The sequence below is a fragment of the Alnus glutinosa genome, chromosome 4, assembly GCF_958979055.1.
Source record: "Alnus glutinosa chromosome 4, dhAlnGlut1.1, whole genome shotgun sequence".
Classification (NCBI taxonomy): Eukaryota; Viridiplantae; Streptophyta; class Magnoliopsida; order Fagales; family Betulaceae; genus Alnus; species Alnus glutinosa.
In genome coordinates this window covers 9,389,809-9,406,699 of record NC_084889.1, presented here as the reverse complement: position 1 = coordinate 9,406,699, position 16,891 = coordinate 9,389,809, and the positions used below count along the sequence as shown (strand labels likewise).

Here is a 16,891-nt window from a genome sequence, read left to right as displayed (position 1 = left end):
TCAACAATCAGGCCCATAATAGAAAGATGTATACACAAATCTCAACATGCTATCAATGCTAGGTTTTTATGGCCTTCCAAAAACGTCCACTGACGTTTTCCAGCCTGTTCAGCGCATATCGCAGGGCTCACTGCCTGTTCAGCCACCCGCCACCATAGTCCTCCAATTGCTACGGTAGCCACGCCTTCAAAAAGATCTTCAGTCGAAGAGTCCAAATCAGCCCAGAAAACAACCATCCGACCTTCAACGCTCTCTCATGCGCCACAAGTAGTTTATGATAGCTACTCCATGTGCCATCGCCGGCCACTACTCACCGGAAGTTTTTGATCGCTCCATAGCCTGTCGAGGAAGTAAACCACAGATCCATTATCGGTCGCTGCCGATCTACTTGTTCATGCCCAGCACGTGCCCCCACGCGCCCATATAGTGTTTTTATTAGTGGATTTCTCCTCCACGTGCAGCTGTCGGACTTCCCACACTATCACTATAATCAGGTTTCAGAGAAAAACCACCAAATTCGTGATGGGAGGCAGCCATTCTATATATATACGAACATCTATCTTGGCCGCGATTGTAAGAATGGTAATAGAGATCACACAATATGCATCACTGTACCTGCAACTCAAGAAAATAAATATCAGCACTACAAAAAAAAAAAAAAAAAAAAAAAAAAAAAAAAAAAAAAAAACAGTTTTGCATCGATTAAGAGATGACATGAACAATAAAATAAACGACACAGATATTTTACGCCGTTTATTTGACGTCTTCACCGTATCAATTCTTTCCTTAAGACTATCCCTCAAGTTGGAGTGGATATATATTGAAGACACCCAACTTGCCAAGGAGACGATGAAATTGTGTTGTACCAAGAGCTAAATAGATCGGTAGGTTGTTGATTTGTAGGCACATGAAAAGTTTGGAGTTTCTCTCGAACAAGGTGACAGTCAATCTCTATATGTTATGGTTGCTACTTGCTAGCTCATGCAATACTGTATTTGAGGCTATATGGATGATTGTATTGTTGTCACAATATATCTTAATTAAACTGGTTATGGATGTCACATAAGGATCCTTTAATAAATGTTTTAACCAAGTAATCCTGCAACAAGTGGAAGCCGTGGCTTTTTGGCCGTGTTTGGCAAGTAGCTTGCTATGCCAGAATAGTGCTTTTCTACTATTCATGTACTTTTTTTTACATTTTTCAATAACAATCAACTTCAAAACATTCATACTTTTTTCACTTTTTATATCACATCAATAATTTTTTTATTACTATTCAAATAAAAAATTCACTAAAATACAAAATATTTTCACTTTTCTATACAACTTTTTACTTTATATTACATTTACCACTTTTTACTAACTCTAAAAAATAACAACCCACTATTCTGGCATGGCAAGTCACTTGCCAAACAAAGCCTTTATTCTGCTTTAGCCGAAGAACATGACACGGGTGTTTGCTTTTTAATTAGTCTTCCATAGTTCCATGAGATAGGTGATTATTCAAATAAAAAATTCACTAAAATACAAAACCTTTTTTTCACTCTTTTATACAAAACTTTTTATTTTATATCATACCTACCACTTTTTACTAACTCTAAAAAATAACAACCCAGTATTCTGACAAGTCACTTGCCAAACAAAGCCTTTATTCTACTTTAATCAAAGAGTGTTGACACGGGTGTTCGCTTTTTTAACTAGTCTTCCATAGTTCCATGAGATAGGTGATTCTCCAAGTCCGAATACAATACCATGTGATTGATCATCTTCGAGTGTCTCTGCAATGAGGTCTCCATCATGTTCACCAAGAGTCATAATTAATTGAAGTGGAAGACAATTAACAACAAGAATTAATTCGCTATTTGTTCGTGTGAGTGACACATCACCCTCAAATTTGGCAACCATTATCAAAAGCCAACAAGTAACATTAATTAACAATAAAAACCATAATTAAGCATGATATCTTCTCTTATAATTTTATTTTTTATTTTTTTAATTCAATATTGGGAGAGTGCAAAGGGATATATTACAGAGGATTTTTACCACCCTTAATCCTTAAAGAATAAATAAAAGGCTAGGAGAGTAAGCGATAATACTTCCAAACATAAGGTGGAAAGTTGAGCTGCTAAAGAATAGGATCGATCTCTTATCTATTCTTTTCCAAACTAAGAAACTTAAAAGAAGTAAAGTAAAGATATAGAAATATGAAATCATTAACTTGATATATACACTGACATACATATAGCAACTCATCTTCTTCATTGCTTCAAAGCCATGGCGCCTTATGAGAGACAATTCAGTGGCAATTATATGTTGCTTAAGCCAGAAAATGCAAGTTTATATGATCTTGTTCGCTTTCTGCTTTCCTCTACATCAGAAACAAGTAGATTCATCCAACGCACGAAAGAGCAAAAGGAAGATTTTTGTCGCCAATGGGTCATATTCATCTCCCTCTTTGTGCAAAAACTCCTCCTTTACTGGGGAAAGCCCATGGTCCAAATAGGAAATATGCTGGAGCATTTCTTTCACGAAACGGGGGATTTTTCATGCTGTTATTAAATATCTTAAAAGGTTCGATCAGTTAATTTTTATTTTTTTTTCTATGTAGATATATAATTAATTAGTATATTGAGCATCATATGACATATATGCATGCAGTAATAATGCTATTATATATGTATGCATGTGTTCTAATGAAATGGCAATTAATGCCTAATTAAACCATGAATGCGTTAATTTATGCAGGAAATTTTGTGTGGCCGGAGAGGTCATCGGCAACTTTCACATCTGTGGTCGGAAACCTTGATCAAAGAGTGGAATTAGACAGAAGCATTAGACCTGGTAACCCAAAATATAACGCATCCCTTGCTATGATGGCCTCCAAATTGGCATACGGAAATGAAGCATTCGTGAAAACCACAGTCAGAAATCAGTGGAGTGTAACTATCATTTACATGCAAAAACATAATACATGTGTTTAATTTTATGATGCCCATTGCCCATGAATCATTTATATATAATGAGCCATTTTCATTTTCATTTTTTGCGCAGATGAAATACTTGGATTTCTACAACTTCTGGAACAGTAAGAAGCATGCAACCTTAAGTATATTGTTTAAGAATGTATAGTTTACAAGTTAACAACTAATTAATTAAATTAGGGTTAAATACTCCATTGGTACCTGAGTTTTACGTGTTTTTAAATTTAGTACCTCAGTTTTGTTTTGTATCATAGGTGGTACCTGAATTAAGGGTAAAAACCCATTTGGTACCTCTGTTAGATTTTCCGTCAGAATTTTAACGGCTCGCCACGTGTCAACCGCTGAGGTTGACACGTGGCACTACATAAAAAAAAATTAAAAATTAAAAATTGAAATCTTTAGAAAATGATTAAAAATAATAAAATTTTAAAAAAGAAAATTAAAAAAAGAAAAAAGAGAGGGGTGGCTGAGCCACCCCCCTTGGCCACCATGGGGGTGGCCGGCCACCCCCATTTTGGCCAAGGAGGTGGCCCAGCCACCCCCTTGGCCGGTCTGACCGGTCTGGGGTGGCCGAACCACCCAATAGGGGGTGGTTCGACCACCCCCTAGGGCCAAAACCCATCAAAAAAAAATTGAGGGTTTGCCCTTGGGGGTGGCCGAACCACCCTCTAGGGCCACGAGGGTGGTTCGGCCACCCCCATACAGGCCGGACTGGGGTGGCCGAACCACCCCCGTGGCCCATGGGGGTGGTTCGGCCACCCCAAGGGCAAACCCTCAATTTCTTTTTGGATGGGTTTTGGCCTTTGGGGGTGGCCGAACCACCCCCTAGGGCCACGGGGGTGGTTCGGCCACCCCCTAGGGCCAAAACCCTTCAAAAAAAATTTTTTTTTTTTTTTTCAACTGTGGGGTGGCCGAACCACCCCCTATGGGATGGTTCGGCCACCCTAGACCGGCCAAGGGGGTGGCTCAGCCACCCTTCTTCTTTTTTCCTTTTTTAATTTTTTTTTATGTAGTGCCACGTGTCAACCTCAGCGGTTGACACGTGGCGAGCCGTTAAAATTCGGACGGAAAATCTAACAGAGATACCAAATGGGTTTTTACCCTTAATTAAGGTACCACCTATGATACAAAACAAAACTGAGGTATTAAATTTAAAAACACGTAAAACTCAGGTACCAATGGGGTATTTATCCCATTAAATTAATAAGTAAAATTTTGTGCTTAATTACTCATTTTACCAATTATCGACTACCATGTCAATTTATTAAAAGATTTGTAATAAAAAGACTTATCCGATCGAAAGAAACTATCTTTGTAATACTTGTACTTAGATTGTAATACAATATTTTTCTCTTCGTTTTCGATTACGTAGAAATTAAAACAAACAGTTGTAACTTGTAATCCAATTACGCACTGACAGATTTCCTAGGACAACATTCAACTCAAGCCATGATGTTCCAAGATACAAGAGCTCAACCTAACCTGATCGTGGTTGCATTTAGGGGCACCCACCCATTCGATCCAATAGCATGGCAGAAAGATGTTGATATCTCGTGGTTTGAGCTGAAGGGGGTAGGTCATGTTCATAGTGGCTTTATGAAAGCTCTGGGCCTGCAGAAAGACAAAGGGTGGCCAAAAGAAATAGAAAAAGGAGGAAGTAACCAACCACAATTTGCTTACTACGTAATCAGACAAAGGCTGAGAGACATATTGCAGAACAATGAGAGTGCGAAATTTATAGTAACAAGACACAGCTTGGGTGGAGCATTGGCGATTCTGTTTGTGAGAGTTCTAGCAAAACATGAGGATAAGATGCTGCTGGAGAGATTGGAGGGGGTGTACATGTAAATCTCACAAATTCAATGATAAATTTATAAAAAAGTTATACAGAAAAGACCGAAAGGAAGGACGTGAAGCATGTCTCTCTAAAAAGTTATAGGAAACTCCAGTCTGCATGTGGATGAGGATAAACCATGTGAAGGGTCAATACTCCAACAAAAGAATCTTCTTTATAACAATTCAAAATTGGTAAGCTTAATAGTTTGTGCTTTGCTTTGTAGAGAAGTTGAATTTGTTGCTTTCTAGCTAGATTCTAGATTAACACTTGAAAAGCTTAGAAAATAAGCTTGATTGATTTAACATGGGCCGTTGGAGGCCTCAAACAGTTGCCAAGTCTATAAAGGACCACATGCAAGCCATCTTAATGGATGCCAAGTCTACCACTTTTCCGGATTTCACTTAAAATAAATGCTACACAAACCTTTTTTTTTTCTTTTTTTTCTTTTTTAAAAAAAAAATTATACTTTGAAGTGCTTACTTTTTAATATTGTAATGGTCACGTCTGTTGTAAAATCAAAGAAAATAACAAAACAATATAAAGAGATGGCAATATGTGAAACTAGTTCTTCAGGAATTATGTATGATTATTCTCTATTATTATGTATCTCTACATACACCTCAACACTCCCTTTTATAGACATGGAATCATAATGGGAGGTTAAGGAATATGAAAAGGTAATACATGAATTGAAAGGCTACATCGATGTATTACATGAATGTTATGAAGTTCTAAAAGATGACATGAATGTGTAGAATTCCAAGAGATGGAACTAAATGGTCATCCACCAAATGCATAATGCATTCATAACACTCCCCCTTGGATGACCATACACTAAGAATATGCCTCGTTAAAACCTTGTCAAGGAAAACCCAGTGGAAAAAAAAACCTGTGGCGAAGGAAAAATAGTACATTATTCTTGTGTGCCGTCTGATGCTTTAGGACTGCTTCATTAAAACCTTGCAAAGAAAAACCAATTGGGAAAAACCTTAGCAAAGGAAAAATAGTACAATCAGCATAATCATTTTACTCCCCCTCATTAGGATGAAGAGCTTCAATTGTTTATGATGAAAAATCCTTGAGTCGGCGCATTCCAATGTTATTCACCAACTTCTTAAATGTTGCAGTGGGTAATGTTTTCATAAATAAATCTGTCAAATTGTCACTTGATTGTATCTGCTTCACATCAATATCACCACTCTTCTAGAGCTCATGTGTATAAAAGAATTTCGGTAAAATGTGTTTTGTTCTATCACCTTTAATGTATCCTCATCTGGTCTGTGTGATACAAGCAACATTATCTTCATATAATATTGTCGGGCTATCTTTGATTGTGGATAAACCACACTTTTCTCGAATGTGTTGAATTATTGATTTTAGCCATATGCATTCTCGACTTGCTTCATGAATTGCAATAATTTCTGAGTGATTTGAAGAAGTAGCAACAAGTGTTTGCTTGACAAATCTCCATGAAATAGCAGTACTTCAACATATAAATAGATATCCTGTTTGAGATCTACCTTTATGCGGATCAGAAAGAAAACATGCATCTGCATATCCAACTAACTGTGAATTTGAACTTCTTGGATAAAATAATCTCATGTCAGTTGTTCCATGAAGATAACGTATAACATGTTTGACCCCATTCCAATGCCTTCGAGTTGGTACAGAACTGTATCTTGCTAGTAAATTAACTGAAAATGCTATATTAGGTCGTGTGCAATTTGCAAGATACATCAGTGCACCAATTGCACTAAGTTATGGTACTTCAGGACCAAGAATTTCTTCGTCATCTTCTCGAGAGCGAAAATGATTTTTTTTCACATCAAGTGATCGAACAACCATTGGAGTGCTCAAAGGATGAGCTTTCTCCATGTAAAAGTGCTTCAAGACTTTTTCCGTGTATGTTGATTGATGAACAAGAATTCCATTTTGAAAATGTTCAATCTGTAAGCCAAGACAATTTTTTTTTTTTTCCAAGATCTTTCATCTCAAACTCATTTTTTAAATAAGTGGCAATTTTTGTGGGCTCTTCTGGAGTCCCAACTAGATTTAAATCATCTACATAAACTGCGATGATAGCAAATCCATATTTTGATTTCTTAATGAAAACTCATGGACAAATTGGATTATTTTCAAATCATTCTTTCAATAGATATTCACTAAAACGATTGTACCACATGCGTCCGGATTGCTTTAACCCGTATAAAGATCTTTGTAGCTTGATAGAATAAATACTTCGGGATTTTGGAATATATGCTTCAGGCATTTTGTATCCTTCAGGGATTTTTATGTATATATCATTATCAAGTGATCCATATAAATATGTTGTAACCACATCCATTAAACGCATATCCAAACTTTCTGTAACTACCAAACTAATTAAAAATCTAAATGTAATTGCATCCACTATAGGGGAATATGTTTCTTTATAATCAATACTAGGTTTTTGCAGGAAACCTTGTGCAATATCTTCATATAATATAATATTGGCTTGCTTTGTTTCTCACAATTTCATTTTTCTCATTACGTTTTCGTACAAATGCCAACGTGTATCCAACAGGCGATACACCTTCAAGTGTTTGGACTACAGGTCCAAATACTTCACGTTTTACTAGTGAGTTCAATTCTGCCTGAATTGCTTCCTTCCACATTGGCCAATCATTTATACGTCAACACTCTTCGACGGATTGTGGTTCAATATCATCATTACTTCTAGTAATGTCAAATACAATTTTAAATGAAAATATGTTGTCAACAACAATTTTGTTTATATCCAATATTTCTCCTGTACTTATATAGTTTATTAAGATCTCATTATTTTCAGGTACCTGTTCCGGTTTAGGGGGTAACTCTTCAGGAGATTCCTCTTCAAGAGGTTCCGCTTCAGGGGATTCATTTTCAGGATAATTTTGTACAGAAAGTTTGGATGGATAAATTTATGTTGCCTGTTTTGTGGGTAAGGCCTCTTCAGGAGCGCCGATTTCATTTCCTTGTGTTTTTCTCTTCCGGTGAATCTTATCCTTTGCACCAATAGGTCTTCCACGCTTCAGGCGTGCCTTAGACTCATTTGCTACTGTGTTAATTAATTGTCCTACAGGGACTTCTATCTTTGCTGGAGTATTAGTAGCTGGAATGTGAACTTAATTATTTTTTTGTTGTCAGTAAGTGCATCCAACAATTGATTTGCAATATTCTACAAATGAATGATCCTCTGAACTTCTAGTTCACATTGATTTGTACGAGGATCAAAATGAGATAACGTTGAATTATTCCAAGTGATTTCTTGTTGTGCTTCTGGCAACAACTTTTCTTTTCCTAGTGATGGGAATATATTTTCATCAAAATGACAATCTTCAAAACATGCTTTAAAAATATCACCAATTAAAGGCTCAAGGTATCTAATAATAGATGAAGAATCAAAACCAATATAAATCACAAGTCTACGTTGAGGTCCCATCTTAGTGCGCTGAGGTGGAGCAATTGAAACATATACAGCACAACCAAAAATGCGAAAATGAAAAATATTTGGTGGTTGACCAAATGCAAGTTGTAAAGGGGAATATTTTTGGTAAGATGTTGGTCTGATCCGAACTAATGATGCGGCATGTAATATTGCATGTCCCCAAGCCGAAACAGGTAGTTTTGATTTCATAAGCAAAGGTCAAGCAATTAACTGAAGTCGTTTAATAAACGATTCAGCTAAATCATTTTGAGTATGAGTATGAGCAACAGGATGCACAACATTAATACCGATTGACATGCAATAGTCATAAAATGCTTGAAATGTAAATTCATCCGCATTATCCATCCGAATAGATTGAATTGGATAACCAGAAAATTGTGCTCGTAATCTAATTATTTGGGCAAGAAGTCTAGCAAATGCAACATTACGAGTAGAAAGCAGGCAAACATGTGACCATCTAGTTAATGCATCTATTAAAACCATAAAATATCTAAATGGCCCACATGGATGGCGAATCGGCCCGCATATATCCCCTTGAATTCTTTGTAAAAATGATGGAGATTCAACAATTACCTTAGAAGGAGATGACTTTATTACAAGTTTACCTTGAGAACATGCAGTACAAGGATAATCACTTGGTAAAAGAATCTTCTGGTTCTTTAAGGGATGCCCATGAGAGTTCTCAATTATTTACGCATCATAATTGTTCCTAGATGTCCAAGACGATCATGCCAAATCATAAACATCTTTGAATTATAGCACTTCTGGTGCATCACAACATGTGATTCAATTGTTCTTATTGTTGTATAATACAACCCGAAAGAGAAAGCAGGCAGGTTTTCCAATATGAGCTTCTGACCCGAAAGTATCGAAGTAATATAAAGATATTCGTCACTGCTTTCATTAGTGATTTCAACATGATAACCATTTAGACGAATATCTTTAAAACTGATTAAATTTCTTCTAGATTTAGAAGAATACAAAGCATCGTCAATACAAAATTTTGTTCCTTTTGGCAATATGATATTTGCTCTTCCAAAGCCTTCAATTAGGTTTGGTGAACCTGATATTGTATTAACACTAGCTTTGTTTAATATTAAGTATTGAAAATATTTGTTATCTCTAAGGATTGTGTGCATTGTACAACTGTCTGCTAGACACAAATCTTCACCAATCATCTTGAAATTAATTATTCCATCAGTATGACTCATACCTCCATATATAAATAAAATAAATATTAAATTTCATTAATCAAAATAAAATAACAAAATACAATTAAAATTGACAACGTAAACATAACATAATGAAAACGTATATATATTACTACAGGATTATTGTGATTAGCAAAATTCATTTCAATCCATTTTTGTTTCTCTTTTATGGATGCTTGATATAAGTCTATCAGATGTTTAGGCATACGCCAGGTACGCGACAAATGTCCTTTCATACTACATCTGTAACATTTATCGATCTTCATAGTTCTTTGTAGGTTTATTATGTAAACCTTTGTTTTTATATTCTTTCGCCTCAGTGTGGTTCCACTTCTGGTGGAAATGAAAATTTCTTTTGTAAGAATTATGAGTACGTTCCCATTGACATATATATATATATATATATATATATTATTTTATTTTCCTACCACGTCCATGTCCACGATCATGGTTTTCTTTATTACCATGAAATGAGGTTCCATTTGCTTCAGGAAATGGTGTAGAACTTGTTGGACGAGATTGGTGATTTTTCATTAATAGCTCGTTGTTTTGCTCAGCCACTAGAAGACAAGATATTAGTTCAGAATATCTTATGAAATTACGCGCTCGATATTACTGCTGCAGGAGCACATTCGAGGCATGAAATATGATATATATCATCATAAGTGACTTTTTCACCGCACAGTTTTAACTGTGAGCTAATTTTAAATAATGCAACTTCAAGTGCATCCAACCATAATGAGCTTTTTGGGAGGATAACTGTCTTCTGGTACTCGTATCTCTCCATTAAATTATTACACAAGGTCAAGGGATCTTTTACTATAAGGTACTCATTTTTATTTTTTTTAATTCATCATGCAGATGATGGCGAAGAAAAATTATTGCTTTAGCGTGATCCTGCTGGGATGCTTGATTTTCATTCATTGCTTTAACGCGATCCTGCTTGAATGCTTGATTTTCATTCTTAATAGTATTTCCAAGATTCATAACATCAATATTCATAGCATGATAACATTTTAGTTCATATTAATCTCACATAGATCATAAGATTCACATGTTATAATATGATTCTTAAAACATTAAAAATTTGTAAGCATATGTTAGAATGTTAATTAACAAACTAAATAATAAGATTACTAAATCTTAAAGAGACTTACAATGAATTAAGAATATCCCACGGATAGCTTTTGATGTTGAAGATCAAAAGAACACAACAACTGGCTAGAGCTTCGTGTTGATAACGTATTGTAAAATCAAAGAAAATAACAAAACAATATAAAAATATTGCAATATGTGAAATTAGTTCTTCAGGAACTATGTATGATTATTCTCTATTATTATGTATCTCTACATACACCTCAAGCCTTTTACTACAATTTCATTTTTTATTGTTATTTATTTTTAATTTATTATTATTATTATTATTTTATCCCATCTCATCTGTCACTTATGAACAACTCACAATCTCTCATCTCTTTGCGTGGCTTTTGTAGGATGATTTGTCTTTATGGTTGTAAAAACTCGATTCCTAATTTATTATTATCATGGCCTTTTCCATCAATTCTTGAAAACTTCAACTTATTTACTCTTTTTAAAAGTCCAATTTTTAGGTTCATGAAATTAGTCCAACATGCATAATTTTTTCTTCAACGTTTATTTGAATTGAATGTTTAGAAAAATATGAAAAGCATTCAAAGTGCATAAGTTCTCATTGTTTGCACTGTGCATAATAGATAGAATTACACTATCGGTGAGTCTTCAATGTCCAACATTTTTTTTCCGCATTATGTTCTATTCAGAGACGGAGCCGGACATTTTAATGGGAGAGGGCCAAATAAATAAATGTATGTATGTATGTATGTATGTATGTATGTATGTATGTATGTACGATTTGCATGGGATAAGGTAATTATGAAACTTTGACCAGTGTACCTTGCAGCTCGTATTGTTTGTTGACCATACTTCATGACCCCAGTTACCATAGGGAACATACTGTAAATATCTATGAATATTTTTATGTTTGTTTCTTTCTCTTGTTTGAGACAAGCCACAAATTGAGAATAGACCGAGTTGGTAGTATTTATCTTGATATATTTATATTTATGATAGATAGGTTACAAATCTAGCAAAAGCCCTGAATTAGACCGCTTAAATTCTATCTATTATATAATAATAAAAAAAAAAAAAAACTACGTCTGAATCGATCTTATCCTTTATTTAATAAAATTAATAAATAATTTCAATTTTTATTTGTTGAATAATAACTTTAAGTCTTCAATAAAATACTGCTTGTAGAAATATCAATAACCCATCTTTTTCATAATTGAAAAAGAATTATACATTCTATTAGTTTAGTTGATGAATTATGACACTAATTCTATCTCTATGACTATGTATATAGGAAATACTAAAATAAAGAATAAAAAAAAAAGGGAGATCTTTTTATTATTATTATTTATTCTTCCTATTCTTCTTTCTTTTCTTAAAAAAAGTGGGGATTCTAAGAAAAATGTATGTATGTATATATGTATGTATGTATGTATTTATTTATTTATTTTAAGTAGGGTTAAAGTATGAATATAATAATATAATAATACAATATATATATATATATATATAAGCAAATTTTAAGTAAATTAAACATCATCCAATTTTAATATTTTTTTTCTTTGTAACAGCTTACATCCATAAACAAACTGTTGGACTTATTTTTTCAATAATTTTGCATCAGGCACTCTTGAAGTCCATGGGTGCTAATGGATCCACTGACCTGGAGCTGTTGCTCTCGCAGAAAAGAATGTGGCTTTATTTATTTATTTTATTTTTGTAAAGAGACTGAACTGTATTAGAACTTAATCGTACATAGATAGACCAATCCGAAAACTTCTGGAAAGACAATCTGGCCACGTGTCCAGCCAAGTGCGATTAATTCCTTTAGAGACAGCTAGACGAGCCAAACCATGAGCCAAGTGGTTCCCTTCTCTACTCACAAAGCTGATCTCCCAGGACTGGAAAGAGGACAGGAGGATCTGAGCTTCATCACAATCTACTGTAAGCTTGCGCCCACCCTTCGTTCTTCCGCATGGCAGTGACTATATCAAGCAAATCTCCCTCAAGAATGATGTTCCGGATGCCCAACTCTCTGCATAACTGATTCTACGACGAGCAACAAAGGCTTCCATAGTGGCTGGATCAGAGATGTAAGGCTGGGACGCTAGGTCATGCATAAAGCAACCGTAAGCTGTCCCAAAGAGTCCCTAACAGGCTAACAGCTAGACCCACTCCCATAATCTTTTTCTTCTTATAAACGGCGGCGTCCCAGTTGAGTTTCAGCTGTCCACTTCTGCACTTCAATATGTGCTATTTCTTCAACACTTCAATATTTTTTTCTTCTTAAAAGTTAGGGGGCACCGTCCCCCGGTTGTATTACACATCAATCTTTATATAACTTACTTCCAGCTCTTCATTTTTTCTAAAATTTTATTATTCTATATCTTTGAATTAAATAATAAGTCATTATATATTTAATAAGTTTTAAAATACATTTTACAAATAAAAAAAAAAGTGTTTTAATTGACATATTAAATAAAAAATATATATATAATATAAATATTAAAATAAATTTAATTTAATTAATATTTAAATATTATTAAAAAAAAAAAATTGTGCTTAGCAAATGAAGCTAATTGCGTGCCTTGTCGGACAAAAGATTTGACTAAGAAAAATGAAAACACAAAAGGAAACTACGTACCATCACATTTAGTAGTTACAACACGTCTAAATTATCAACGTCTATATTGACCTTGTCAAACAAAGTTTCTAATCGACGTATTGACTGGAATTAGAAAGTTGATTTTAAGAGATTTTTTTTTTTCTTAAGGATTAAAGTTGATTTACAAGACCTAAAATGTGTTGTTTAACAAATTTAAAATCTAAAAAAAAAAACATTTTTGACTATCTAGCTAGTTCCGTCAGGCACGGTTCAGAAGTCATGATGATATAAACAACTTTGTGGAAATTTATTAAGCATGATGTAGACATTATTAATTACATTAATGATCCACGATTCCACGATGCAGGTGTTTATGTTCCTACGGACACCCAATTTTATCTATGTACTCCTTAGGGGAGAGGGAAGGGGAAAAGAATCTTGCTTATTTAAATTAATAAATTATCTTTAATAATTATGCTAATCCAACAAGCAATGGGGGTCATTGATGTCATAAAAACATGAGGCCAATGCTATCTTTCCCTGACGCATAAAATGTTGGCAAACTTTTATTGCCGCTTTTGAATAAGAGCGTACATGTGGACGTAGTTATTCGTATAATTTGTAATCGCATTTATAAATTATTCGCTATCTACATATTAGGTAATGAGCATATTTTAGACTTTTGGACTTTTTTTAGGTCTCTATGAAGACTTATTTAAGCGATTTTGAAAATAACTTATGTTGTTTTTTAGTATTTTGAGCTTGTTTTATTTTTTTTTTTAAAGCCTTAATCTTTTCAAAATATACTAATTTCACAATCTTACTTTTACCTGTTTGCCCAAGTGTTACACTAAAAAGTAACATAATCAACCAAATAAATGTAAACATAACCAATACGGTTATACCTAATTCAAAACGGCGTCATTTTGGTATTAAACACTCAAACAACGTCGTTTTGGTGAATATATTAAATATACTATATATAAGATATATATTATATACAAAGAGTATGCGGGTGCGGTTATTATTAACCTTATCTGCATATCTTAAAAGCTCTATCAGCATCTGCATGTGTAGATAATGAATAGTTACAGATGCGGGCAGTTAAAATTCGCTTGCATGTACACCCTTACATTTGGTTGTCAAAAGGAAAAAAAAAAAAAAAAATGTTAGATTTTTCTAACCAAACTCCAAGTAAAAAAAAAAAAATAAATAAAAAAATAAAAAATAAAAAATAAAAAAATTACTCAGCAGGAAAATAAATCTTGGGATATGCTGTTCTAAAAGTCTTATTTATTATTTTTATTATTATTATTTTATAGATAATGCTGTCCGGCCTAAGAGTGAGTACTTTTTTTGGGTTAGATTTCAGACTTGGCTTTACTTAGATTTAGGGGTGGGCGTCGGTTCGGTAGGCGGTTAAGTCGGTTAATTCGGTCGGTTAACCGACTTTTGTCGGAATGTAGTCGGTGAATTTATTTCGGTTAAGTCGGTTAAGCGGTTAATAGGCGGTCGGTTAAGTCGGTTAAGCGGTTAATAGGCGGTCGGTTAAGTCGGTAAGGCGGTTAATAGGCGGTCGGTTAAGTCGGTAAGGCGGTTAATAGGCGGTCGGTTAAGTCGGTTAAATCGGTTAACATTCGGTTAAAATGGGTAATGAAACGACGTCGTTTTGATTTTTTTAAAGGAAAAAAAAATGATCATACGTTTCGTTCTTACTAAAACGACGTCGTTTCGTTTTATGTCGGTTCGGTTAATCGGTCGGAATAGCATTCGGTTCGGTTCGGCTGCCGATCCGGCTTTCGGAATAAAATTTTATACCGACTACCGAACCGAAATTAGTCGGTTAAAGTCGGTAGGCGGTCGATGGCGGTTCGGTTCGGTTCGGTAAGCGGTCGGTAGGTGGTAGGCGGATAATTTGCCCACCCCTACTTAGATTATAGCTCTCTCTCTCTCTCTAGCTCTCTCTCTCTCAAATTACTTAACATATATTTTTCTTAAAAAAAAAAAAAAAAACCACTTCACATATATACGGTATGTATTTAAGTTTTTTCATATGCACACGCACACGTTAAACCCCACTTGTAAAATTGTAATCGAGCCTAGCTAGTCAAATATTGAAGGTTTAATCTTAATTTATTTAATTTTTTTTTTTTTTTTGGCCTTTGGCCTTTCTCTCTCTTCGTCTCTCACTTCCTCTGTCTGTTTCCAAAGACATAGGTTGTTGATCGCCGGGAAGGGGGGCTTCTAAGCCTCCCTTCCCCGGTGGATTTTTTGTTCCCTCCATGGTGTTTACCATGGGAGGGTAGTTGTTCTCCCAGTCGTTTTGGCTGTGGAGTTTTGTTTCTCCGAGTCTTTTGGACTCTGGAGTTTGTGTTGTTTGGGTTTGTTTTTCCTTTTCTTTCTTCTTGTTCTCTGGCAGGAGGTCCTTCCCGAGAGGTCCGGCGGGGGTTATTGTCTCTGTTTTGTCTCGCCGGTGGAGCGTATTGTGCATTATTCGTCTTCAAATTTCGACGCTAAATCTACGGCTATCCATCGGCTTTCTAGAGACACGCGCCACCCAGATGGGCTCACCGGCGCTTTCTTGTTCCGCCGCTGCTGTTTCCGGCTGTCGGGATCTATGGTGGCCGGCGCGTGATTGTCACGCGCCAGTGAAGTTTTCTCTTCTACCGGCGCGTGGTGTCTCGCTCCGGCATTTGCTCGCCGGGCAAAGGAGACGGACGGGGCTCTGGGTGTCTGATCTGTCGGCTGGCGGTTTTCGGGGGAGGCGCGTGCTGTACACGAGCCGGCCTCCGGCGAAGACAGTGCCCTCCCTCAGACTTTTTTTGGATTGTATTTTCTGCTAGTTCTGTGTATATTCCTTTGTGTCTACTGTTGATCACAGTTTGTCTATATGTAATGCACAAATGTTCATGGGCTTATTTGGTGTCTGCTAGACTAGGCCAATCCTCTTATGTTGATTGTTTGGGCTTTATTTGTAAAGAGGTGTTTTATTTGGGGTCCTTGTAATATTTGTGAATTGTATTTAGGCAACTGGTTCAAGTCAGACTTGTTTCTGACTTAAGGTTTAGGGGAGTCTTGTTCCTCTTTCCTTGTACTCGCCCTTGGGGCCTTCAGTAATATATGATAGCAAATGCTATCCTGTTCGAAAAAAAAAAAAAAAAAAAAAAAAAATATTCAAACATGAGTCGAGTTCTAGCTTATTACTGAGTTAAATAATTTGTTTAATCTCTGTTTAATTATTTTCGAACGATCTCAAATTTGTTCATAAGTTTCTCAATTAACTTATTTATTCTATATATAAAGTAAATGTCCCGATGATGCAAATAAAATTGAGAGTTGAATATAAAATTAAGATCCAATTTAATTTCAACGTTTATTATGTGATGACCCATATTTTAATATGGTGAGCTTAGAGACCATGGTTAACCAACCCTTCAAAACTCAAATTGAAGTGTACGACAATTAACGGCAAGAATTAATTCTTTATTTGTTCACGCGAGTTGCCCCGCTCTCCAATTTGGCATCCAATATTAAAAGCCAACAATTAAGTAAGATTAATTAATAAAAGCCATACTTAAGCATTATATCTTGCCTATTATTTTTCCAAAAAACTAATTATGACACTTAAAGACGTTGAAATATATAAGTATGAAATCACGTTCCTATGTTTCCAATGTATTCTCA

The 16,891-nt window shown here is 35.1% G+C and overlaps 1 pseudogene; it reads left to right on the top strand.

Moving 5' to 3' along the window:
- Positions 1–2,256: 2,256 nt before the first annotated feature.
- Positions 2,257–4,829, top strand: LOC133866106 (triacylglycerol lipase OBL1-like; annotated as a pseudogene).
- Positions 4,830–16,891: the final 12,062 nt, after the last annotated feature.